This window comes from Danio rerio, chromosome 6, assembly GCF_049306965.1.
Source record: "Danio rerio strain Tuebingen ecotype United States chromosome 6, GRCz12tu, whole genome shotgun sequence".
Classification (NCBI taxonomy): Eukaryota; Metazoa; Chordata; class Actinopteri; order Cypriniformes; family Danionidae; genus Danio; species Danio rerio.
This window is the reverse complement of record NC_133181.1, coordinates 1,097,501-1,122,815: the sequence shown is the minus strand read 5'-3', so window position 1 is coordinate 1,122,815 and position 25,315 is coordinate 1,097,501. Positions and strand designations below refer to the sequence as shown.

General features: G+C 38.5%; 1 long non-coding RNA gene across 2 annotated transcripts in view; it reads right to left on the bottom strand.

The window, feature by feature from the left end:
* LOC141386151 (uncharacterized) overlaps positions 1–25,315 on the bottom strand; it is a 304,298-nt gene that overhangs the window by 67,337 nt on the left and 211,646 nt on the right. For both annotated transcript variants that reach the window (XR_012407491.1, XR_012407492.1), the window contains exon 5: positions 6,198–6,316. This is a non-coding gene — a long non-coding RNA (uncharacterized lncRNA). The remainder of the gene's footprint in view (positions 1–6,197; positions 6,317–25,315) is intronic.

Sequence of the window (25,315 nt, the reverse complement as noted above, 5' to 3'; positions counted from 1 at the left end):
CACACAGAGCGCTATATTATATACAGTGCTCAGCAGAAATGAGTACACACACTTTGAAAAATGAATATAGACAATAGTATTTGGTGCATCTAAAAAATATTATTGTATTAAACAGCTAGAAATATGAGTGTGGTCACCTGACATCTTTAGAAACTGAAAAGATAATGTATTTATGTTTAAACGAGTTATTGCAAATCATAATAATAATAAATAATAATAGTAATAATAATAATAATAAATAATGATAATAATAATAAATAATAATAACAACAATAATAATAAATAATAATAATAATAATAATAATAATAACAACAATAATAATAAATAATAATAATAATAATGACAATAACAATAATAATAATAATAATAATAATAATAATAATAATAATAATAATAATAATAATAATATTTAATAATAATAATAATAATAACAATAATAATAATAATTAATGATAATAATAATAATAATAAATAATAATAATAATAATAATAATCATGATGATAATAATAATAATAAATAATAATAATAATAATAATAATAATAAATAAATAATAATAATAATAATAGTAATGATAATAACAATAATAATAATAATAATAATAATAATGATAATAATAATAATGATAATAACAATAATAATAATAAATAATAATAATAATAATAATAATAATAATAATAATAAATAATAACAATAATAATGATAATAATAATGATAATAATAATAATCAATAATAATAATTAAAATAATAATAATAATAATAATAATAATGATAAGTAATAAATAATAATAATAATAATAAAAATAATAATAATAATAATAATAATAATAATAATAAATGCACCTTTTACTATGCACATACATATTTTTAGACTTCTCTAAACTTCTCCTGTTTATTCAAATTGCATTTATTTTTTTCAACGGGCAACTATTCCGCAACCTGTTTTACCTTTTCAGTTCATGTATCTTCGGAAGAATGACACTTTGGGCTTTGTTATCCATCATCTAGAATTTTAAATGCTCAAAATGAAAAAAAAAAAGTTATAGATAATTCAGTAATGTAAAAGATTTGCACTGCACTAAACATTGTACTACTTCATAAACAAAGATATGAAATTAGTCCTGGAGAAATACATACAGGTAAATATACAGGTAATAGGGCAAAAGCAACATATATCCCGAGTATGTTTTGAATTTGATGCCAATATCATGCAAAATTTAATTTCTGTATTTATTGCATTTATGTAATTATTTTTCTGAGAAGATGTCTTGGTGATTTTTGTCCTTGTTTGTAGAGAAGCAGTGTGATGATCACACGTATACTGAAGGTTTTTAAATGTATAGATCATTTCAATGTGGTGATGACATTAGCCCATGAACATTTTCTTATTGTCAAACTTTCATAACTGTAACAAGAGGCACACAGCAAGAAGGTCGCTGGGTCGCTGGTTTGAGCCTCTGCTCAGTTGGCATTACTGTGTGGAGTTTGCATGTTCTCCTTGTGTTCGAGTGGGTTTCCTCCGGGTGCTCCGGTTTCCTCCATGTAGTACAGGTGAATTGGGTAGGCTAAATAGTCTGTAATGTATGAGATTGTGTGTGGATGTTTCCCAGAGATAGGTTGCGGCTAAAAGGGCATCCGCTGTGTAAAAACTTGCTGGATAAGTTGGCAGTTCATTCTGCTGTGGCGACCCCAGATTAATCAAGGGACTAAGCCGACAAGAAAATGAATGAATGAATAATATGTTGAGCTTATTGGATTCTCGGCTTATTGGATTCTCTGTGTGGGTCCTAATGCCCCAGTATAGTGAATGGGACTCTATACTGCTCAGTGAACACCGGCCTTTTGAATGAGACATTAAACCGAGGTCCCGACTCTCTGTGGTTGTTAAAAATCCCAGGATGTCCTAGGGGTTTAACCCTGGCTTCCTGGCCAAATTTGCAGAAGAGATTCCCCTAAAAATGTGTAAAGCGCTTTGAGTGTCCAGAAAAGAGCTATAAAAATGTAAGAAAATATTATTATTACTATTATTCTACATTATATCTGAGCCTTCTTCTACAGGTTGAATGAATGACACATTGTTATTCAAGAGTTCACGCTTAGCTCATGATTTATACATAGCGAGTTTGGCATGCTGTCCCGGGAGAGAGCCCTGAGCTCAAGGGATCCACGAGCCCAGGGCTCCCTCCTTTCACAGGGTGAGGGGAAATCTCAAACCTCCCCGCTGCTGAGGCCAAGGTGAACTTTCAGAGAGTAAGACAGTGGAGAAAAGATTTAGGTTTATTTTATCTATAATATAGAGCATATTTGAATGGTGGGAGGAAACCGGGGGAAACCCTTGCGGACACGAGGAGAACATGCAAACTCCGCACAGAAATACCAGATGGCCTAGCACAGACCCAACTCCATTGGTATTCTTGCTGTGAGGCAACAGTGCTAGTCACTGGGCCACCGTGCCGCCCATTCAGGATAAAGGTGGAAGAAATGGAGGAGGGGGGTTCTTCCAGATGAAGATAGTTGTAGAGAGGAAATGAAGATATATAGTGACTTACAATCCTTTGATTGGAGGATCATGATTAGCTAATGTGGACCAGCTGGGTCAATCATGAGCACCTGCTCCTCTCGAAATTAGTTTAAAATTAAACTTCACTTACAGTATACAATGACCCCATTTTCCATTACCCCGAAGATTTTAAGCATCTGTCATAAACGTAAATCTATTTTTTTGTTTTCTAAAGAAAGTTAAGTACTTTTTTTAATGTTTGCAATGAGCTGTTCATACAATAAGTCAATAAGAAAGCAATGAATGCATTGCAATTCTTACATTTAACCCATTTAAACAAGTTATTCTCAATTATTGTATTGCATGTATTGCTGTGCAATTGAATTAAATGTAAATCAAAATAGATTCAATCTGCATTGATGTACCACTAAATCCATGGATTCCAATCTTGACTAAGTTAATACCTTGAACGCAACGCAGCATCAAACAAATGCACAGATAATCACTTACTAATTTAGCCTGTTTAGTGTTACATCTAATACTCTCACCTTTCTCCATACACCAATAACACACGAGCAGAAGTTCACCGTGGAAAATGAGTTGCGCAATTTAGACACAAATAATTAACAGTTTGTGCCAAAATACAAGGCGGCTCACATCAAAACCTCTGACTTGAAGACACCTTTGTATCTGCAAATGCTATTTTTATTTGTCTTTACAAACCCGAGGTATGTGTTAAAAGGATTTTCTGTAGCAATCAAGATTGTGCAGCACATGCAGTTGATGGAGTTTAAGTGATATTGAACTGAGCGTTTCCTGTAGTGAACCTTTAATTAGGTGTCCAAATCTGCTTATTAAATTCATTTATACACTGTAAATAAAGGCTGAAGTTGGAAAAACACCTCTTGACATAAAGCTTATTGCAAAAAAAAAAAAAAAAAAAAAGCTTCATCTTTGGAGTTTTTGTCCTGTTTCTTGTGCAAATATCTAAACCAGGAAGCATTTTATAGACAAGAAAAACATTGTGTTACAGTTTTTCCAATTGTTTACACACAATGACTACAACATTCTGCTAAACTACAAGCACAATTCCTGCTTTACACTCAAATTGCAGGTTTAAAACACACTTATTTCAAAACACGACACACAATTCTCTGCATTTTGCAGAGAATTATTTTTATATTTAGTTTTTTATGAGGAACACACTGTCATTCAAAACTGTAAAGTCATTTGTCCTACTTTGCTCATCATGAGTAAACACCTGTCTCACAGAACTGCAATTTAGAAATCAGAGCTCATCTGGTTCACAGCTTGTTTACTGCCCACCCATGTTTTTTACAGTTTTTTTTCCAATTGTTTACACACATTTTCTGAAAGCAGGTCTCATATTGTCAGAACTCTACACACAAATCACAAAACACACACACATTAGGCAAAACTCTTCAATTCTTCTGCAAAGGTAAACTCTAAAAAATTATTTGTGTGTAGAGTTCTGATAATATGAGACATGCTTTCAGAAAATGTGTGTAAACAATTGGGAAAAACTGTAACTAGGTTATTTAGGTTAATTAGGCAGTTTAGGGAAATAAGGCAAGTTACTCTATAACGATGATTTGTTCTGTAGACTATCAAAAAACAACGTTTTTTTTTTAATTTATTAAAAACTTCTTTTACTCTAGCCAAAATAAAACAAATAAGACTTTCTCCAGAGGAAAAACATATTATCAGACATACTGTGAAAATTTCCTGAATCTGTTAAACATAATTTTGGAAATATTTAAAAAAGAAAATATCAAAGGCGGGGTAATAATTCTGACTTCCACTGTAGAAGTATTTTTTAAGCAGGGCTTAATTTTGCCGGAAAGATCTGCAAAATTTTCTGCACCTAAAGATCCAGATCCGGCACCTCTGAAATCTGATCCATCCCTCTTCCCCTGTCCGCTGTTCACTTTCACTTTCTTCCACGACTCCCCAACCTGCTTCGCTTTTGTCCTTGACAAATCCCCCCGCTCTTTACTTTCAGCTGCAACCCCCCATTCGCCTTCTCATACACCAACACACCCCTCCCCCCCCCTGCCCCAGCTCTTCACTTTTGTGCACGGCACCTCTACATCCTCAACATGCTGGATCCGTTACCCTGCTCTGTTCTGGGACCTCACAATTCACTAATTAAGCACTGGTTTTCAGGATGAGCCTGGGTAGTTCCTGTTTCTGGATTGCTTTGTAAAACACTGTCGGTTAGAGTTTAGAGTAAAAGGACGATGGGTCAGACAGTCACTCGACAGTGAAAGTGGAAAAAGAGAAATTTGAGATCTGAACAAGCGTACACAGCAGAAATCACAAACACAAAAACTGCAAAAAAAACTAGCTCCTGGGACGTATTTGGCGCTCTCCAGATATGTATACAGGGGTATGTACGTATTTTGGAGCGTACTTAAAACATGTAAAATAATCTGTAAGTGAAATAAAATCAAAACAATATTGTTTGACTCACCTCAATGGCAGATTATTTTACATGTTTTAAGTGAAAACTCACTTATATTTGATGCCTGTCAGACATTTCACACTGGATGAGAGATCATCATCTCCAGCTTAACCTCTCGAAAACGAAAATACTTAAAGTTTCTGCCAACCCCACTCTAATCATAACTTTTCAATCCAGATGGATGGGGCAACCATTACTGCATCCAAAACGGTGAAAAGCCTTGGAGTAACGATTGATGACCAACTAAACTTCTCTGACCACATCTCGATCTTGCAGATTCGCACTCTGTAACATCAGAAAGGTCCGACCCTTCTTATCTGAACATGCAGCTCAACTCCTTGCTCAAGCTCTTGTTCTCTCCAGACTGGACTATTGCAACTCTCTACTAGCCGGGCTTCCAGCTAACTCTATCAAACCTCTTCAACTGCTTCAGAACGCAGCAGCACGAGTGGTCTTTAATGAAGCTAAAAGAGCACATGTCACTCCGCTGCTCATCCGTTTGCACTGGCTGCCAGTTGCTGCTCGCATCAAATTCAAAGCTCTGATGTTTGCTTACAAAGTGACTTCTGGCTTTGCTCCTTCTTATCTGCTCTCACTTCTGCAGATGTATGTGCCCTCCAGAAACTTGCGTTCTGTGAATGAACGTCGCCTCGTGGTTCATCTTAAAGAGGGAAGAAAACACTTTCTCGAACTGTCGCGGTCAATCTGCCCAGTTGGTGGAATGAACTCCCTAACTGCATCAGAACAGCAGAGTCACTCGCTGTCTTCAAGAAACCACTAAAAACTCAACTATTTAGTCTCCACTACACTTCCTAATCTGCAATTGCCTCTCTGGTTCCACCGCTAACTGTTCTACAAAAATAAAATAAAAACTACTAATGTTTTGCTTCTTACACTTTACACGCCTGAAACTTGTCTATAGCACTTATTCATTGTTGCTGTTATAGTTGTGTAAATTGCTTCCTTGTCCTCATTTGTAAGTCGCTTTGGATTAAAGTGTCTGCTAAATGACTAAATGTAAATGTAAAATAAATAATTTCTGAAAACACAATATATTATTCTTTATGCAACTCAAGCTCATTCTGAAAATGTAGTCCCGTGGACTTTTCTGGAGACCGCGAAATCCGTCCCAGTAGGTATTTATGGCTGCGTTTCATTTTATTTAAGCAAACACTACAGGGCAGTATGACGCTGTTCCTTTTCGCACTTACCAACTTTCTGCTTACCTCCGTGTGGAGGGCTTTCCCGCCGATACCAGTTTGTCCGGTCAGCTCATCGTGTCAGCTCAGATGCAGAGAGGAGTAGTTGACCATGGCGAGCAGGTTCGAGTCTGGGGAAGAGCAGTTCCAGAAATCAGGTAAGACAAAAACAGAATCCAAAAAATAAAGCGAACGAGTTCATAACCGGGGGAAAGCGTGGTGAAATCCGAAAACGTGGTTAAAAAAAAACAGATGAGGGCTTTTCTGTTTCTAGACGGCTTTTATAAATTGTTGCTCGGGTTTAGGGAAGTGAGTGGGCGGACGGGTCAATCGGTAAAACTGGTTGAGTTCAGGGAAGGAGGAGGATGGGTCAGCCGATTGGCTGGTCGTGCAGTCAATCATTCAGTCAGTCAAACAGCGGCCTCTGGTGGGTTGACCCGAGAACAGCGCGGGCGCGAACGGCACTCGCGAGAGACATTCGAGATACAAAAAAGCGCACACAGCGGCCTCTCGCGGATTCGCGAAAACAAAAACTGCACAAATATGTACCTCCCGGGACGTATTTCACAGTCTTTATGAAAGCAAAAATGCTTTTCAAATTAAGAACTTGTTAATATTTGCACTAGAAGCAAGATAAAAGCGTAATATATTTCAGTCTTTGCAGTGCAGAAAATTACATGTTTTATTCCCACTACACGACGGCAGAGAGGTGTTTAGATGCGCTGTAATGAGTTCGTAGGTGTGCGCGCTCGTGCAGCTCATAATCACTGCATTATTCGTCAGCGGGTTCATGCGGTGGCGTCCGGTGACAAACGGCGGGACATGGAGACGGAGAAGCCATTTCTTTTAGCTTCAGCACACATTTATTTATGCCTGCCTGGGATGACGTGAGCTAATGCTCCATACCTGCTCCTGTTTCAGCCTCGCTTGACAATTAAGACCTGGGCGACTGTAGCCGGGGGTTAATACTGCTCATTAAAAGAACTAGGTCATTAGCAGGGAATCAGGCCTCTTAAGGCTGCACAAGAAAGAGTCGGGGGGGACAAGTGTGTGTGCGTGCGTGTGTGTGAGTGTGAGTGGGTGGATGAGGGGAGTGTTTCAGTGTGAGTGTGTGTGTGTGTGTGTGTGTGTCTGTCTGTGAATATGTCTATCTGTGACTCACATGTCTGTGTGTGTGTGTGGGGGGGGGGGGGGGGGGGTTCAGTGTGTATGTGTGTGTGTGTGTGTGCCTGTGTGTATATATGTCTCTCCCTTTGTGTGTGTGTGTGTGTCTAATGTTAAGTTATTGTATCTATAGGTGAGTGTGTGTCTGTGTGTGTGTCTGTAGGTGAGTGTGTTGATAGGAGTATGTGTCTATAGGTGAGTTTGTGTGTCTATAGGTCATTGTGCGTGTTGATAGGTGAGTGTGTGTGAGTGTGTGTGTGTGTGTGTGTGTGTGTGTACTGCAACCTGCTTCTTTAAGCCTTTGCACGGATGGTCAGTGTGTGTGTGTGTCTATTGGTGAGTTTGCGTGTCTTTAGGTAAGTGTGTGTGTGTGTATTGGTGAGCTTGTGTGTCTATAGGTGAGTGTGTGTGTGCATTGGTAAGTTTGTGTGTCTAGGTGAGTGTGTGTGTGTGTGTCTATTGGTGTGTGTGTGTGTCTATTGGTGAGTTTGTATTTCTATAAGTGTGTGTGTGTGTGCGTGTGTGTGAGTGTCTAAGTGTTTGTCGATAAGAGTGTGTGTGTGTGTGTGTGTGTGTGTCTATAGGTGTTTGTCAATAGGAGTGTTTGTGTGTCTATTAGTAAGTTTGTGTGTCTATATGTGTGTGATTGTGTGTGTGTGTGTGTGGTGTGTGTCTATATGTGTTTGTTGATAAGAGTATGTGTACATGTGTGTGTTGCTGAGTTTGTGTGTCTATAGGTGTTTGTTGATACTGTAAAAATGTGTGTGTGTGTGTGTGTGTGTGTATTGCTGTGTTTGTGTGTCTAAAGGTGAATGTGTGTGTCTATAGGTGTTGATAAGAGTGTGTGTGTGTGTGTGTGTGTGTTGCTAAGTCTGTTTGTCTATAGGTGTGTGTGTGTGTGTGTGTGTGTCTATAGGTGTTGATAAGAGAGTGTGTGTATGTATTACTGAGTTTGTGGGTTTATAGGTGTGTGTGTGTGTATCTATAGGTGTTTGTTGATAAATGTGTGTATTGCTGAGTTTGTGTGTCTATAGGTGTGTGTGCGTGTCAATAGGTGTGTGTGTGCGTGTGTGTGTGTGGTTTGTCGATAGGAGTGTTTGTGTGTGACTGTCTATTGGTGAGTTTGTGCATCTATAGGTGAGTGTGTGTGTCTATAGGTGTTGTTGATGGAAGTGTGTGTGTGTGTCTTGGAGAGTTTGTGTGTCTGCCTGTTTGAGTGTGTGTCTGTGTGTGTGTCTAGGTGCATGTGTAGATATGAGCGTGTGTGTGTCTATAGGTGAGTGTGTGTTTCTCTAAGTCTTTGCACTGAAGGTCAGAGTGTGTGAGTGTCAGTGTGTGTGTGAGGACAGTGAAGGTGTCTCCAGAGCTCTCTGATTGGCTGTCTGCTCTCCTAAGGTGTGGTATTAGCCAAGATTATTTATTTTCATTTCCGAGGCTTTTATCCCCCCTCCCTCCCTCCACCCGCCCCTCAGATTGGGCCGATCCCCGTTCTTCTCATCACACACACACACACACACACACATTAGAGTGTTTTCTGGAATAATGGATCTCCAGCGCGGGCAGACAGGGCGACCGCTGGGATGACGCTAAACTGCCTGCTTTTCTCTCTGCTATTAATTGGTGTAGAGCCGTGTGAATATATGATAACAGATTCACTTCCTCAACCAGCAGAGGGGAGGTTAATTAATGGAGGAGCCGCGTTCACTCCACACACACACACACACACACACACACACACACACACACACACAGACCAACCCGCCTGACACCAACAACCATGCCACGTTCAAAGTCTCTTAAATCCCCTTTCTTCCCCATTCTGATGCTCGCTTTGAGCTGCAGCAGATCCTCTTGACCATGTCTACATGCCGAAATGCATTGAGCTGCTGCCATGTGATTGGCTGATTAGACATTTGCATTAACGAGCCAGTGGACAGGTGTACCTAATAAAGTGGCCAGTGAGTGCAAAACTGTATTCCCTCTGTATGCACACTGGCTTGTATGGTTCAGGATCTGAAAAGCTACTCATCGATGAGTTTGCTCTTCAGTGTTTGGACTCTCAATGATGACATCAAACCACACTGAACTGAGCTAAACTGAACTGACCTTAAACACTGAAAACTGAACCACCCTGATCCAGTTACTATGACCACTTATGTGAAGCTGCTTTGACACAATCTACATTGTAAAAGCGCCATACAAATAAAGCTGAATTGAATTGAATTCAATATGACTATGCAGTGCATCTGGAAAGTATTGATAGCGCTTCACTTTGTCCACATGTGTTTATGTTGCAGTCTTATTCCAAAATGGGTTAAACTGATTGATTTCCTCAACATTCTACACACAATCCCCCATAATACAATGTGAAAAAAGAGTTTTAGAAATTGTTGCAAATTTATTAAAGATAAAAAGCTGTAAAATCTCATGTACATCAGTGTTTACAGCCTCTGCTCAGTACTCTGTTGATGCACCTTTGGCAGCGATCACAACCTCAAGTCTTTCTGAATATGATGCCACAAGCTCTGCACACTTGTCTTTGGGCCTCTTTGCAGGACCTCTCAAGCTCTATCAGGTTGGATAGGAAGCAACGGTGCCCAGCCATTTTCAGATCTCTCTAGAGATGTTCAATAGGATTTAGGTCTGGGCTCTGGCTGGGCCTCTCAAGGACATTCCCCGAGTTGTTGTTGTGCCGCTCCATTGATATGTTGGCGGTGTGCTTTGGGTCATTGTCCTGCTGGAAGATGAAGCGTCGCCCCAGTCTGAGGTGGAGAGCACTCTTGTGCAGGTCTTCATTCAGGATGTCTCTGTACATCGCTGCATTCATCTTTCCCTCTATCCTGACTAGTCTTCCAGTTCCTGCTGCTGAAACACATCCCCACAGCATGATGCCAACACCACCATGTTTCACTGTAGGGATGCTGTTAGCCTGGTGATGAGCGCTGCCTGCTGTTCTCCAAACGTAACGCCTGGCGTTCACTCCAAACAGTTCAGTTTGAGTCTCATCAGAGCAGAGAGTTTAGTTTCTGATGCTCTGAGCCATATGAACGGGTGTGTCCTGGCACCTTTATAATCATGACATTATTGCATGTTATGAATATGAATGAGATGTTTATGCCCGCTTTAGACAGCTGTCATTAACTGTCATTTGCTCAGTTGTGTCATTAAAAAAAGCTTTGTGTGTGTGTATGTGAGAAAGAGTGTGTGTGTGTGTGTGTGTGTGTGTGTGTACCATTGCCTGCTTCTCTAAGCCTCTGCAGTGTGTAAGAGAGAGAGAGAGAGAGAGTGAGTGTGCAGTGTGTGTTTGAGTGTGTGCATGAATCACGGCCTGCTTCTCTAAGCCTTCACACTGAAGGTCAGAGTGTGTGTTTGTATTATGTAAGTGTGTGCTTGTATCTGTGTGTGTGTGTGTGTTTGAGTTTGTGTTTATCGTGGCCTGCTTCTCTGTCTTTGCTCTGAAGGGAAGTGTGTGTGTGTCTATAGGTGTCTGTTTCTGTGTGTGTATATGTGTGTGAGTGTGTGTGCATGCCTGTCTATGTGTATCTATGTGTGTGTGTGTCTTTGTGTGTATATGTGTGTGGACATGTGTGTCTGTCTAAGTGTATATGTGTGTATCTGTGTGTGTGCTCACTGTAATCAAATGGCCTCCACAGTCACCAGATATCAATCCAATCCAATTTGTGTCATGGATGAGCAGCCGACAAATCTCAGACTGGTTTCTTGAACATGACGATGAGTTGACTGCACTCAAATGGCCTCCACAGTCACCAGAGCTCAATCCTTTGGGATGTGGTGGAACGGGAGATTGGCATCATGGATGTGCAGCCGACAAATCTGCAGCAACTGTGTGATGCTATCATGACAATATGGAGCAAAATCTCTGAGGAATATTTCCAGTAGCTTGTTGAATCTCTGCCATGAAGGATTAAGGCAGATCTGAAGGCAAAAGGGGGTCCAGCCCGGTACTGGTAAGGTGTACCTAATAAAGTGGCCAGTGAATGTATATCCACTTCAGCAAAGCGCCCACAGTGTATGTGTGTGTGTATGTTGTTGTGGTCTCCAGTGTTTGTGTAAAGCTGGATCAGTGTGTTTTTGTCTCTTTATCTGCAGTGTGTGTGTGATTTGACTCTTTGACCTTCTGCTGGAGATCAAAGCTCAGTCTCTGTGGTGTCTCCAGCTGCTCTTCATCCACACAACATCATCTTCCAGCTTGACTGTCGCCTGACCTTGCTCACGGGGAGATAATTGGCTTCATCCCATTAAAATTCACAAAATCGCTGCAAAGAAATACTTTTTCTCCATTATTTATCTCCGCTCTCCCAGATGAGTTTCAGCGGCGCTCACTCATTCTGGAGACGTGGGACAAAACACGTTTTCCGTACTTAGAGCTTTTGTCTCATTTCTAGTCCAAATATCTGAAGATTCTTTAATCAAGGAGAATTTGCTAGACAAGTATAAGATATTGTTTTGCTTTTGGAAATAAGTCGTCAAAATTAAGCAAGTTTTAATTTTTAAACAAGATAAATAATCTGCCAGCAGAATAATTATGTTTTTGGTTTGAGATTATTTTGCTTAATTTTTTAATGTTATTTATTTCTCTAGTCCAAATATTTACAAATTATTAAATTAAGAAGTGACAACGCAGTGGCACATTAGGTTGTGCTGTCGCCTCACTGCAAGAAGGTCGCTGGTTCGGGCCTCGGCTGGGTCAGTTGGCATCAACTATAGTAATTAATCTGTTGTAGTGATTCTACTGTTGCTATGGTAACAAAACAACTATAGTAATTGATCTGTTGTGGTGATTCTACTGTTGCTATGGTAACAAAACAACTATAGTAATTGATCTGCTGTGGTGATTCTACTGTTGCTATGGTAGCAAAACAGCTATGGTTATTAATCTGTAGTGGTGATTCTACTGTTGCTATGGTAACAAAACAATTATAGTAACTGATCTGTTGTGGTGATTCTACTGTTGCTATGGTAACAAAACAACTATAGTAATTGATCTCTTGTGGTGATTCTACTGTTGCCATGGTAACAAAACAACTATAGTAATTTATTTGTTGTGGTGATTCTACTGTTGCTATGGTAACAAAACAACTATGGTAATTAATCTGTAGTGGTGATTCTACTGTTGCTATGGTAACAAAACAGCTTTAGTAATTGATCTGTTGTGGTGATTCTACTGTTGCTACGGTAACAAAACAACTATAGTAATTAATCTGTTGTGGTGATTCTACTGTTGCTATGGTAACAAAACAACTATAGTAATTAATTTGTTGTGGTGGTTCTACTGTTGCTATGGTAACAAAACAACTATTGTAGTTAATCTGTTATGGTGGTTCCACAGTTGCTATGTTAACACAACAATAGTAACAGTTATGCTGCAGTCACACTAGAGTTTGAGCCTGCAAAAGCTTGTTGTACAGCGCTGCGAAAAAGAAACAAGATGATTAAACATTTAAAATAAGCAAGCAACTGCTCCATGCTAAAAAAAAATTGTTTTAAATTCGCAGGTCAGAGTTCACCAAGCTTGAACTTTCCAACACAGCGAACTGCGAAAACTTCGCACAAGCTTGCATTTCCGGTCTGACACATTCGTGTGCGTATGAATGGAAGTCTATGGGGAGAAAAGTGCAGTGTGACCGCAGCGGAGTTCATGACTATACAGACCACGCAGAATAATATAATAAGAAAATATTAGATTACAACATCAAGCAGCGGGCAACGCGGTGGCACAGTAGGTAGTATCACTGGTTCGAGCCTAAGCTGGATCACTCAGCGTTTCTGTGAGGAGTTTGCATGTTCTCCATGTGTTGGCGTGGGTTTCCTCCGATTTCCAAACACATGTGCTATATAGGGGAATTGGGTAGGCTAAATTGTCCGTAGTTTATCTGTGTGAATGAGTGTGTAAGGTGGTTTCCCAGTGATGGGTTGCAGCTGGAAGGGCATCCGCTGCATGAAACATATGCTGGATAAGTTGCAACCCAGGCTCATTCTGAAAACGTAGTCCCGTGGACGTTTCTGGAGACTGCGAAATAGGTCCCGGAAGATACGTATTTTGCTGTTTTTGTTTTCGCAAATCCGCTGTGTGCGCTTTTTCGCATCTCAAATGTCTCTCGCAAGTGTCGTTTGCGCCCGCGCTGTTCTCGTGTAAACCCACCAGAGGCCGCTGTCGTCCAACTAAATGATTGACTAGGCAACCAATTTTACCGATTGACCCGCCGCCCACCCGCTTACTTCCCTAAACCCAGCCGACGGTTTACAAAAGTCGTCCAGAAAAAGAAAAGCTCTCTGAAAATCTAACCTGATTTCTGGAACTGCTCTTCCCCAGACTTGATCCCGGTCGTCGTCAACGTGGTCAACTCCTCTCTGTATCTCAAGTCCGCTGATGTACACAACGAGCTAACTGGACAAACTGGTTGTGGCGGGAAAGCCCTCCACACGAAGGTAAGTGGTCAGCTGGTGAGCGCCAAAAGGAGCAATGTCACACCGTTGGCTACATAATTCACGGCCTCCAGAAACATCTACGGTACTACGTTTTCACAATGAGCCTGTGTATATAAGTTGGTGGTTCATTCCGCTGTGATGACCTCAGATTAATAAAGGGACCAAGCTAAAAATAAAATGAATAAATGAATAATTGAATGAATGAATGAATGAATGAGTGGATAATTGAATGAATGAATGAATGATAAATGAATGAATGAATGAATGAATTGAATGAATGAATGAATGAATGAATGAATGAATGATGAATGAATGAATGAATGATAAATGAATGAAAGAATGAATGAATGAAATAATGAATAAATGATAAATGAATGAATGAATAAATAAATGAATGATGAATGAATGAATGAATTAATTAATGAATGAATGAATTGAATGAATGAATGAATGAATGAATGAATGATAAATGAATGAATGAATGAAAGAAAGAAAGAATGAATGAATGAATGATAAATGAATGATGAATGAATGAATGAATGAATGATAAATGAATGAAAGAAAGAATAAATGAATGAATGAATGAATGATAAATGAATGAAAGACAGAATGAATGAATGAATGAATGAATGAATGAATGAATGAATGAATGATAAATGAATGAAAGAAAGAATGAATGAATGAATGAATGAATGAATGAATGAATGAATGAATGAATGAATGAATGAATGAATGAATTAATGAATGAATGAATGAATGAACATCAAGCAGGTAGCGAGCTGTTTTTAACGGCTAAAAATGAATGGAAGTGAATAAGACCGGAAATATCAGGCCAAAAAGATTCAGATGCGCCCCCTCGTACGTGAAGAATAAGGTGAATACTACAATACACCATAGTTTACTGTAGTGAAGACTTAAGTGAAGATAGTACAGTATGCTGGAGCATTCCTCAACAAAGAGTTGTAAACACTTAAGACACATGATTTTCTGCTTTCTAAGGACCGTACATGAGCATCTGAGGCCTTTTTTCCTCTTTCATCTGTTTGGTTTATGCTTGATAGGGATCAGCGTGTACTGTGATCGCGCTTTATTCCTGCTCTACTCTTTTTATGAGTACAAATATGATGAAATTTACTCTAATATTGAAGTAATGCTCCACTGTAGTCCACTTATACCTCACAGGAACTTTTCTCTGTGATGTGTGTGTGTGTGTGTGTGTGTGTGTGTGTGTGTGTGTGTGTGTGTGTGTGTGTGTGTGTGTGTGTTGTTTACTCTCTCTATAATGAATAAAAACTCTGCAACTGTCAGTGGAATAATCACAGGCTGCTGTAACCGTCTGTAATAACAGCGCTCGCTCTGTGTGTGTGTGTGTGTGTGTGTGTGTGTGTGTGTGTGTGTGTGTGTGTCTGAGAGAGTGTGTGCATGAGAGAGATAGAAAGAGTGTGCATAGGAGAAAAGTGTGTATGTCTAGGAGAGTGTGTGTGTGCATGAGTATGTGTGAAAGAGTGTGTGTGCATGAGAGAGAGAGAGTGTGTGTGCGCGTGCGTGTTTAACAAGCTACAGGAGGGACTAAAATAAGAGATTTGCTCAATTAAGCAATAGCAAGTGAGCTGAGAGACACCTGTGTGTTCAGGAGGCTGTTTTTCTGAGTGTGTGTGTGTGTTTGTGTGTGTTCAGAAATCATGGATGATTACCTTCACGAGTGGCGTCTCTTCCCCTACCTGTGCTGCTCACTGACACACTCTCACCAACAGCTCATTAACTCATCACTGTCTGCAAAATAACACACGCGTGTTTACAGACTGCCTGACTCCTCTAATGTGCACACAAAACACACACACACACACACACGAGTGCAGGGTTTGTCAGAATGTCAGGTGGGAGAAACAGCCTGAAACAGACAGCAGAACACCACTGGAAGAGAGCAGGTGGAGAGGAATCTGTCAGAACTCTGGAACAACACAATCAGCTGCGCAGTTTAACTCAACTACAACTGTCTGTCACTGTACTGCTGATCTATTACTGTGATTAAAGGGACAGTTCACCCAAAACTGAACGTTTACTCACTGTGTGTTCCCCCTCAAGGGGTTTCAAACCTTCTGTTGAACCAAAACAAGGTATTCTGAAGAATGCTGGAAACCTGTAACCGTTGACTTTAATAGTAGGGAAACCAAATACTATGAAAGTCGATTGCAGGTTTCCAACATTCTTCAAAATATCTTCTTTTTAGATCAATAGGTAAAGGGTAAGCGAATGATGACAAGGAAATCAAAACACACACAGACTCATTGGAAATGTGTGCTATAACCTACAAAGCACAAAAACACTAAATAAAATACGCAAAACACCATAATTGTGTAATTTGTAATCTAATATGAGCAACAAAATTACCAGAAATAACATGTTTTAGGTTTGCAAAAATATAGACAGCGTCATCTAATTGATTAATCATCTGAAACGTACAATAAAACACACCCTTAGTAACATTTCAGATTTGACAAGTGTAGGCAGTGCGTGCTAGTGGATTTGTCATCTGAAATGTACAACAAAATGTACACTAAGTAACGTATTTTAGGTTTGCAGAAATGTAAACAGCGCCCTCTTGTGGATTTGTCATCTGAAAATTCAACAAAATGTACCCTAAGTAACGTATTTCAGATTTGACAAGTGTAGACAGCGCCCTCTAGTGGATTTGTCAGCTTAAACGTACAACAAAATGTGCGCTAACGTACTTCAGATTTGCAAAAAAATTAAACAGTGCCCTCTAGTGGATTTGTCTTCTAAAAATACAACAAAATGTACCCTAAGTCACATATTTCAGATTTGACAAGTGTAGACAGCGCCCTCTAGTGGATTTGTCTTCTAAAAATACAACAAAATGTACCCTAAGTCACATATTTCAGATTTGACAAGTGTAGACAGCGCCCTCTAGTGGATTTGTCTTCTAAAAATACAACAAAAAAGTATTCTAAGTCACATATTTCAGATTTGACAAGTGTAGACAGCGCCCTCTAGTGGATTTGTCTTCTAAAAATACAACAAAATGTATTCTAAGTCACATATTTCAGATTTGACAAGTGTAGACAGCGCCCTCTAGTGGATTTGTCATCAGAAACGTACAACAAAATGTACACTAAGTACCATATTAGGTTTGCAGAAATGTAAACAGCACCCTCTTGTTGGATTTGTCATATGAAACGTACGATAAAACGTGCCTTAAGTAACGCATTTCAGATTTGACAAGTGTAGACAGCGCCAGCTAGTGGATTTGTCATCTGAAACATACAACAATATGTACCCTAAGTAACGTATTTTAGGTTTTTAAAAATGTAGACAGCGTAGACAAAAATGTAGACAGCGTACTCTAGATTCAGTCATCTGAAAATACAACAAAGCTTCTGCAAAATATAACTTTTCAGATTGCTAGAAATGTAGACAGCGCCATCTAGTGACATTGTCATCTGAAACGTACAACAAAACCTACCCTAAGTAATGTATTTTAGATTAGCTGAAATGTAGACAGCACCACCTAGTGAACATGTCATTTAATAATTTAACAAACTGTACCCTAAGTAACATATTTCAGATTTGACAAGTGTAGACAGCACCAGCTAGTGGATTTGTCATCTGAAAGGTACAACAAAATATACCCTAAGTAGTGTATTTTAGGATAGCAAACGTACAACAAAATGTCCCCTAAGTAACATATTTTAAGATAGCAAACGTACAACAAAATATACCCTTAGTAACAGATTCTAGATTTGCCAAAATTTAGACAGTGCCATCTAGTAGATTTATCATCTGAACGTTCAACAAAAGTATGCTGAAATGTACCCGCTTTACCCCTTGAGACGTGTTGATTTCTGACCCTGGTTTGTTGTGGCTCACGCGTCACAGTCAACATTTATATTTATGCAGTTTTCTTTGTAGATTCGATTATCATCTTTAGCATCTTACAGTGCATTTAAGGGTCATGGCTTTAGTGTTGACAGAGTCGTGCTCATCTGACCTGCAGAAACACTCTGTGAACATGTGAGAAGCAGGTCAGAAAATAACTCAGCGAGAAAGACTTCATACCTAGAATGAATTTACCTCAGTCAGACCACTCTTTCGTAATGTTGCTGCAGATTACAGTATATGCATTTTATATTGTGTTGTTCATTTTAAATTAAACATTTACTTTATTTAGCCAGGATAACATGAACTAATAATAATAATAATAATAATAATAATGATTATTAGTTTTATTCATATTATTATTATTATTATTATTATTTTGTTGTTTTTTGCTTTTGATATTGTATAAATGAATATTATTTTGATTAACATAATACATAATAAAACAAAACACTATAGTTTTTTCTGGTATTTCCTTGCTCACTTATGTTGAGTTAGTGTGCAACTTAAAATAATTTCGATGCAAATTTTGCCAAAGCCTTTGTTAATTTCCCATGTCAATGTGAACATTAAAAAAATAAAAATAAACAAATACATTTTTGGCAATTCTGAAAATATAGAGAAATTTAAAAGCCCTAAAAAGAGTAGTCCTCACATTATTCCCAAATTATCCCCCCAAAATGCCTCAACATTTATGTATAAATGCTCATGAAATAAAATTTAAATATAAATGAATGAATGAATTAATTAATTTGTTTGTTTGTTTTTTGTTTATTTATTTATTTATTTTTGTATGTTTATTTATTTTTTTATTTGTTTATTTATTTTTTAAAGTTATTTATGTTGTGATGTGTAGTTGGTACAAATGGTGTGTTGTTTTACTGTTTTTGTGGTATTTGTTGTTTAATAATTTAATGTATTGTGATGTTAATGGTGGATTTTCCCTTCACAGAGATTAATAAAGTTCTCTACTTCACTCTTATTGATATTGATATTATTATTATTGTTAATATAATAATAATTATAATAATAATGATAATTATAATAATACTAATATTAACCCTGATTAATAAAGGGACTAAACCAAAAAGAAAATGAATAAATGAATAATAATAATAATAATAATAATAATAACCCTGATTGATAAAGGGACTAAGCCAAAAAAATGAGTGAATGAATGAATAATAATAATAATAATAATTATAATAATAATAATAATAATAATAACCCTGATTGATAAAGGGACTAAGCCAAAAAAATGAGTGAATGAATGAATAATAATAATAATAATAATTATAATAATAATAATAAAATTAATAATAATGGTGGTTTATTCCATTGTGGTGACCCCTGATTAATAAAGGGACTAAGCCAAAAAGAAAATGAATGAATGAATAATAAGAAGAAGAATAACGGTTGTTTATCATTTATGACAGAGTGTTATAGAATAGAGAACAAAATAAAGAGTTATTTGTGATTTTTATTCAGTTTCTCCATGACATCTAGCCTCAGTCTTACCAAAAAAAAAAAAAAAAAAGAGCGAGATAATGTGACAAATATATTTAATATCATTATTTGCCATTGCAACTCATCACACGCTTGAATGATGATTCTTGTGCACCGCCGGCAGATACACAAACACACGGCAAAGTTTGTAAAGCATTGAATTTAAACTTATTAAATGGCAGAAATCCAGAAAGATGAAGAGAAAACCTCTCAGTGGAGCACAAAATACAAAACACAGCAAACCTCCAGAAGAGAGAGCCGGAACAAACATCATCTAACACTGCTAAATTGTCAGTTTTTTCATTGTGGAGGTTTGTGCATCAGCCGGAGACACAAGAACAATTTCTGAACATAACATGAACATCCAATCACAGCAGAGAAATGATCTGAGATGGACTTCATACTGTGATCAAAGACGGACTCTGTGATCTACTTTTCTTTTAAATGACGTTTTTAATATTTTATCCATTATATTAAGCCATATAGGACATGAAGATGTTCCACATTTCAGGAATGACCCACTTTCATTAATACCCAAATAATGGCAGATTATGTAAGGATAATAGCGGATATAAGTGTGCGTTACACCTCGGGTGTGTATTATGTTGGGAATAATTGATGATGGGCTGTTGAATTATTAGAAAATGAAGCACAGCCGAGGTGCTGATGAGGTCACAGTGCAAAGCATTATAATAATGTTTGTGATTATAGTGGAAATATTGTAAATATCCTACAGTAAAAATCTGTAAACTTGTTAACAGTATGTTTCTTTAATACAGTGAATAACTGTAAATGGACTTCTCTGCCCTTTTGTTGATATTGCTATGCTTTTGTATATAATAATAATAATAATAATAATAATTATTATTATTATTATTATTATTATTATTATTATTAGTCTGCATTTAAAACAGTAAAATAGTTTCAATGCAAATGAAAAACATTTTTTTACTCAAAATATTTAAATATGGATTTACACTACCCAACAAAAGTCTTGTGGTGGATCTCAGTTGTAAGAGCAACAAATATACCTGGACTTCTAGTTGATCATGTAAAAGATGCAGAAGGTGGATTTCTCTGCTGGATCATCTGTTGATCTGCATCAATCATCACCAATACTGCAGAAGACCAACTGGAACCAGCATGGACCAAGATTCTCACAGAAATCAGTCAAGTTTGGTGAAGGAGAAATCATGGTTTGGGGTTCATTCAGTATGGGGGCGTGCGAGAGGTCTGCAACATCAACAGCCTGAGGTATCAAGACATCTGTGCGTAAAAACTTGCTGGATAAGTTGGCGGTTCATTCCACTGTGGCGACCCCGGATTAATAAAGGGACTAAGCTGAAAAGAAAATGAATGAATGAATGTATTGCATATAATTGTTATGTTTTTGTTTGTGTAACGAATATACAATGTGGGAATATTAGTACATCAGAAAAAAATAGTTAAAAATAATTTCATTATTTTCATATTTTTTAAAAGTAATGCAATAAATAACGACACACCTTAACTGCTCAGTTGTGTGTTAAAAATATAAATGATTTACGGTAGTTTACTGTAAAAAATTTAATTTTTGCTATATTTTTATGTAGTAGAATTCAGTAAAATAACGCCACAACCTAGGAGCACATTTGTGTGTTAAATCTATTAATGAAATATGGTAGTTTAATGCAAAATAAAAAATGAAAAAATCTTAATTTCTTCTGTATTTGTAACAGTAAATTCAGTATAATATAATATCATATTTATTAATATTAATGTAATGTTTTTGTTTGTGTAACATACTCCAGAATGTGTGTGTGTGTGTGTTAAAACTATTTATGAAATAGTGTAGTAGCGTAGCGTAATTTTTACTATGGCAACATGATGGCTCAGTGGTTAGCACTGTGGCCTCACAGCAAGAACATCGCTAGTTCGAGTCCCGGCTGGGTCAGTTGGTGTTTCTGTGTGAAGTTTGCATGTTCTCCTTGTGTTGGTGTGCGTTTCCTCTGGGTGCTCCGGTTTCCCCCACAGTCCAAACACATGCGCTATAGGGGAACTGATGAACCAAATTGGCCATAGTGTATGAGTGTGTATGGATGTTTTCCAGTAATGAGTTGCAGCTGGGAAGGCATCCGATGTGTAAAACATATGCTGGTTAAGTTGGCGGTTCATTCCACTGTGGCGACCCCTGATAGATAAAGAGACTAAGCCTAAAAAAAAATGAATGAATTTCTACCTTTAACAGTTATGGCACATCTTAAAATTCTCATCAGCCAATCAGAATCAAGCATCCAGGTCTAAGAGATTATAACCTGTAGCCTGACAGGAAATAATAAACCATTGAGAATAAAACTGAGATTTTAGGTAAAAGCAGGCATCAACCTTTGCTTCTTTTCTCCTCTCAGAGCTCCTGTCAGGAAGACTCCTCTTGGCCTTTGGATGTTTTTTAGGTTTGGACTAGAATGAAGCTGGCGTGCCGTGCGTCCTCTTAAGACCAAGTGTCTGTGTGAAGTCAGAAAAACATCAATGCAGAGTTCAAGAATTTTCAGGACTGTGAAGTCAGGATCGGCTCATACTACGGCAGCGATGGCGGCGTCCAATCAAAAGACTTGAATTCTATTTGTTTCGTTTCAAGGGCTGGTGATGAAGGTCTCCTTCAAGACGTCATTGAAGTGGACGGATCGGGAGAAAAAAAGCTTTCATGACAATGTCGTCGGCGGGACTCTGCCATGCGAGCAGGTATATATAGGCAGAATCTGCTTCAAATGTTGGAGGAGGAGAAAAGCCAAGCAGAATATTACAGCAGATTGAAATAATGGAGCTCTGCTGTTAAAGGGAACGCTGGGAAAAATCTGCCTTTCTAGTCTAAATATATTAAAATGCCTCAAGTCAAGAAGCATCTTCTAGACTAGGGGCTCTCAACTGGTTTGGCCATGGGTTCCACATTTTTACATGGTCATCAAGCCGCGACCCAAATTTTTAGGAACTATAATACAATTTTAGTAATTATACTTAATTTAAATGTATTTGTTAACATCAGTAGTGACATACATCATAAGACATTCACCAAGACTTACAAATAAACACTATTTTATTGCTGTCATTTAACAAAATGGATCAAATATAGAAATATTACACAGTAAAACCAAAAATACTGTTAATAATGGCCCTTTTGCACTGAGTGGTACAGTACGGTACGGTTTGGTTTGGTACGCTTTTATGGCCGTTTCCACTGTCAATAAGCGTACCGAACCAAACCATACTGTGCCACTTTCTCGGCATCCTTTCCAAAGGGTACCAAAAACGGGAAATGGTAACAATAGGTGGAGCTACACACACAGCCGAACGCTGATTGGTTACAGAGATACGTCACAAGTTCGTGCAGCTAGACAGATTGTAAACAAAGGATCCGCCATGTTCTAATACACAGCCAAGTCAAGTCAAGTCAAGTTTTATTTGTCACATACATAGTTATACAAAGTATGACCAGCAGTGAAATGTAGGTCAGGTCCGCTCCAGAGATAGTGCAAGTATAGATAAACAAAAATTAAATAATAAGGGAAAAAATAAAAAAAGTGTTCAAAAAAAGATGTGCAAAAAATTATACAAGGTAATAAGAATAGCAGCAATATGAGGTACTTATGAATATGACTACTACAATGATAAATACGAAAAAAATCAAGTAATGTGTAACACCAGGTTAAAATTTAGCAGCCTGAATTTAGCAGCCTGATGGCCTGGGGAAAGAAACTCCCCCTAAGTCTCTCAGTTTTTTGCCATCAAGCTACGGAAACGTTTTCTAGATGGAAGCAAAGTGAATAGATAATTGTCAGAATGGTTTAAGTCCTTACAGAATTTAACAGCTATATTTTTACAGCGTTTAAGATAGATGTCCTGCCAGGAGGAGAAAGCAGACCCTGAGATGCGCCAAGAGATTACATGGATATCCTATATGCATATAGTAACGAGCCATGGATGGCCATGAGTTCAAACAAACCGTGTCGTCCTCTTGATGAACAGACACAAAGCCAAGAAGAACAAAATCTGCTGTGACTTGTTGTTGCTTTACGAGCCCGTCTAAAAGTGCGAGCGGTATTCGACTTCTTCCGCGATCGCGTCTTTATTTGATATAACGAACTTCTTGAGCTGTTGATAATAACGTGTGTGTGATTATAGAAGTGTCTCCTTCATCTGATCCATATTAGAAAGAAAAGGACAAGCGTGAGAGTAAATCGCAGAAAAAAAGGAGAAGCCCGGCAAAACACAGGAGCAAAAGTGTTTTAGCAACCTGAATCATGAAGAAACTGCCATGTTTTTCTTTGCCTTTTGGACTATTATGAACTGGGAATGTCAAGGGCTGTGTCCGAAACCGCCTACTACTCAGTAGGTACTGAAATTGAATTTAAACGTATACTCGGCCGTTGGAAAAGTACGTTCTATACAGTATGAATGTGAAAAGTATGAATGGAATTCGGACGTACTATACAGTGCCGTAGCGGACGGGTCTGCAGGGATTGGGGGCCCCGCATTGTCACGATTTTCAATAATTGTAAATCCGGCAACCGCAATAATCAAACTCTTGGGAACAACTGTGGTCGGAACCAAAGTTCAGAGGTCTGTGTACACCTATCAAGCGGTGGACTACTTCATTCTGATTGCTTGCCGCCGAACCGCGTTATAGCTCATATCATAAAGTTGACTTGATTTCATCTATCCTCGACGCTCACACCGGAGAAGACGCGCCGCTGTTTCTCGACGCCGGCTCTCATTGAAAATGAATGACTTCTGGCTACTTTGACGCTCTCGCCGCTTTCGGTTTGTGATCGCTCCTCAGTTGGTGAAGGCATCCCCGCGTTGTCGCTCCACCCCGCCTCCCCTCCCTGCTCCTCAATTTGTGAACGCTTCCCCGTGTTGTCTCTCACCCCTCCCCCCAACCCCCCTTCATCAGGGGGCCCCGTCAGTGATCCCTACAGGGGGGCCTCCGCATTTTGCGCTACGCCACTGCTACTATATCCGCCATTTCGTCATGGTCACGTGACCTACCTGCGTCAGTTGCGTCGCCTCACTTTCATTCATGAACTCTCTCACGAGGCATTATGGGATAGCGCAGCGTGCATGGCATGCGCACTTCAGAATCTCGCCGGAAGTAGTAAGTCATCCGGGTAATTCGTGCATACTAATTTTCGAATTCTATGAATTCAGACATACTACTCTGCTCGCACACTGATTTTAGCGTACTATATAGTAGGGAAGTATGCGGTTTCGGACGCAGCCACTGACTCTCTAACAGAGCTTGCATGTGCTGGTGAAGATTACACACACAGATGAGGTTTGCGCTGACTGTGGGCTATATTGTGTGTGTTTTTGAACTCAAATAAGTACTAATGTGTGTAGTTTTTTCTGTAATTAATAATATATCGCAGACTGTAAGGGGCTGTATGTGTTCGTATATGTTGCATTTATATATTTATTTTATATAATTACAGACGTTACAGTAGCCTATTTTGCGCTGTCATTGATCTGCAGTTATAATCAACTCATGCTCATAGAAAAGTTAGTAATAAACATTTATACACAAGTATTTATGTTATCCAGATTAGAGATGCTACTGTTGTATTGTTACAGCTGAAATCAGTGGCATTTCTCCCGGTGTACTGTATGTGTGTGTGTGTGTGTGTGTGTGTGTGTGTGTGTGTGTGTGCAAGACTCAAGGTAAAGAGAATTGAATGTGAGATTGGCCCTGTGACCCTGAAGAGTCTCTAAAGGAAAATTACAGTGACAGAGATCATCCAGGAGAGAGTTATTAGGGTGTCGAGACCTCCCTAAACCCACCCTGCAGAAAAGCAGAGTCCCGCGGAGGAACAGCCCAAAATCCCAGTAATTAAGCAGCGAGAGAGACGGGCAGAGATTGATTCACCGGGGACAGTAATCCAATAGTGTTACTCTGCTGGCGAGTCCCCAACGGCCTTCTCCATTTCCCTCTATCATCTTCCCTGCGTGTGTGTGAGTGTGTAAGTGAGTGAGTGAGCAAGTGTGTGTGTGTGATTGTGAGTGAGTCTGAGTGTGTGTGCGCATAAAAGTGTGTGTTTGTGTGCGTTTGTGTGTATACATGTGAGTGTGTGTTTGTGTGT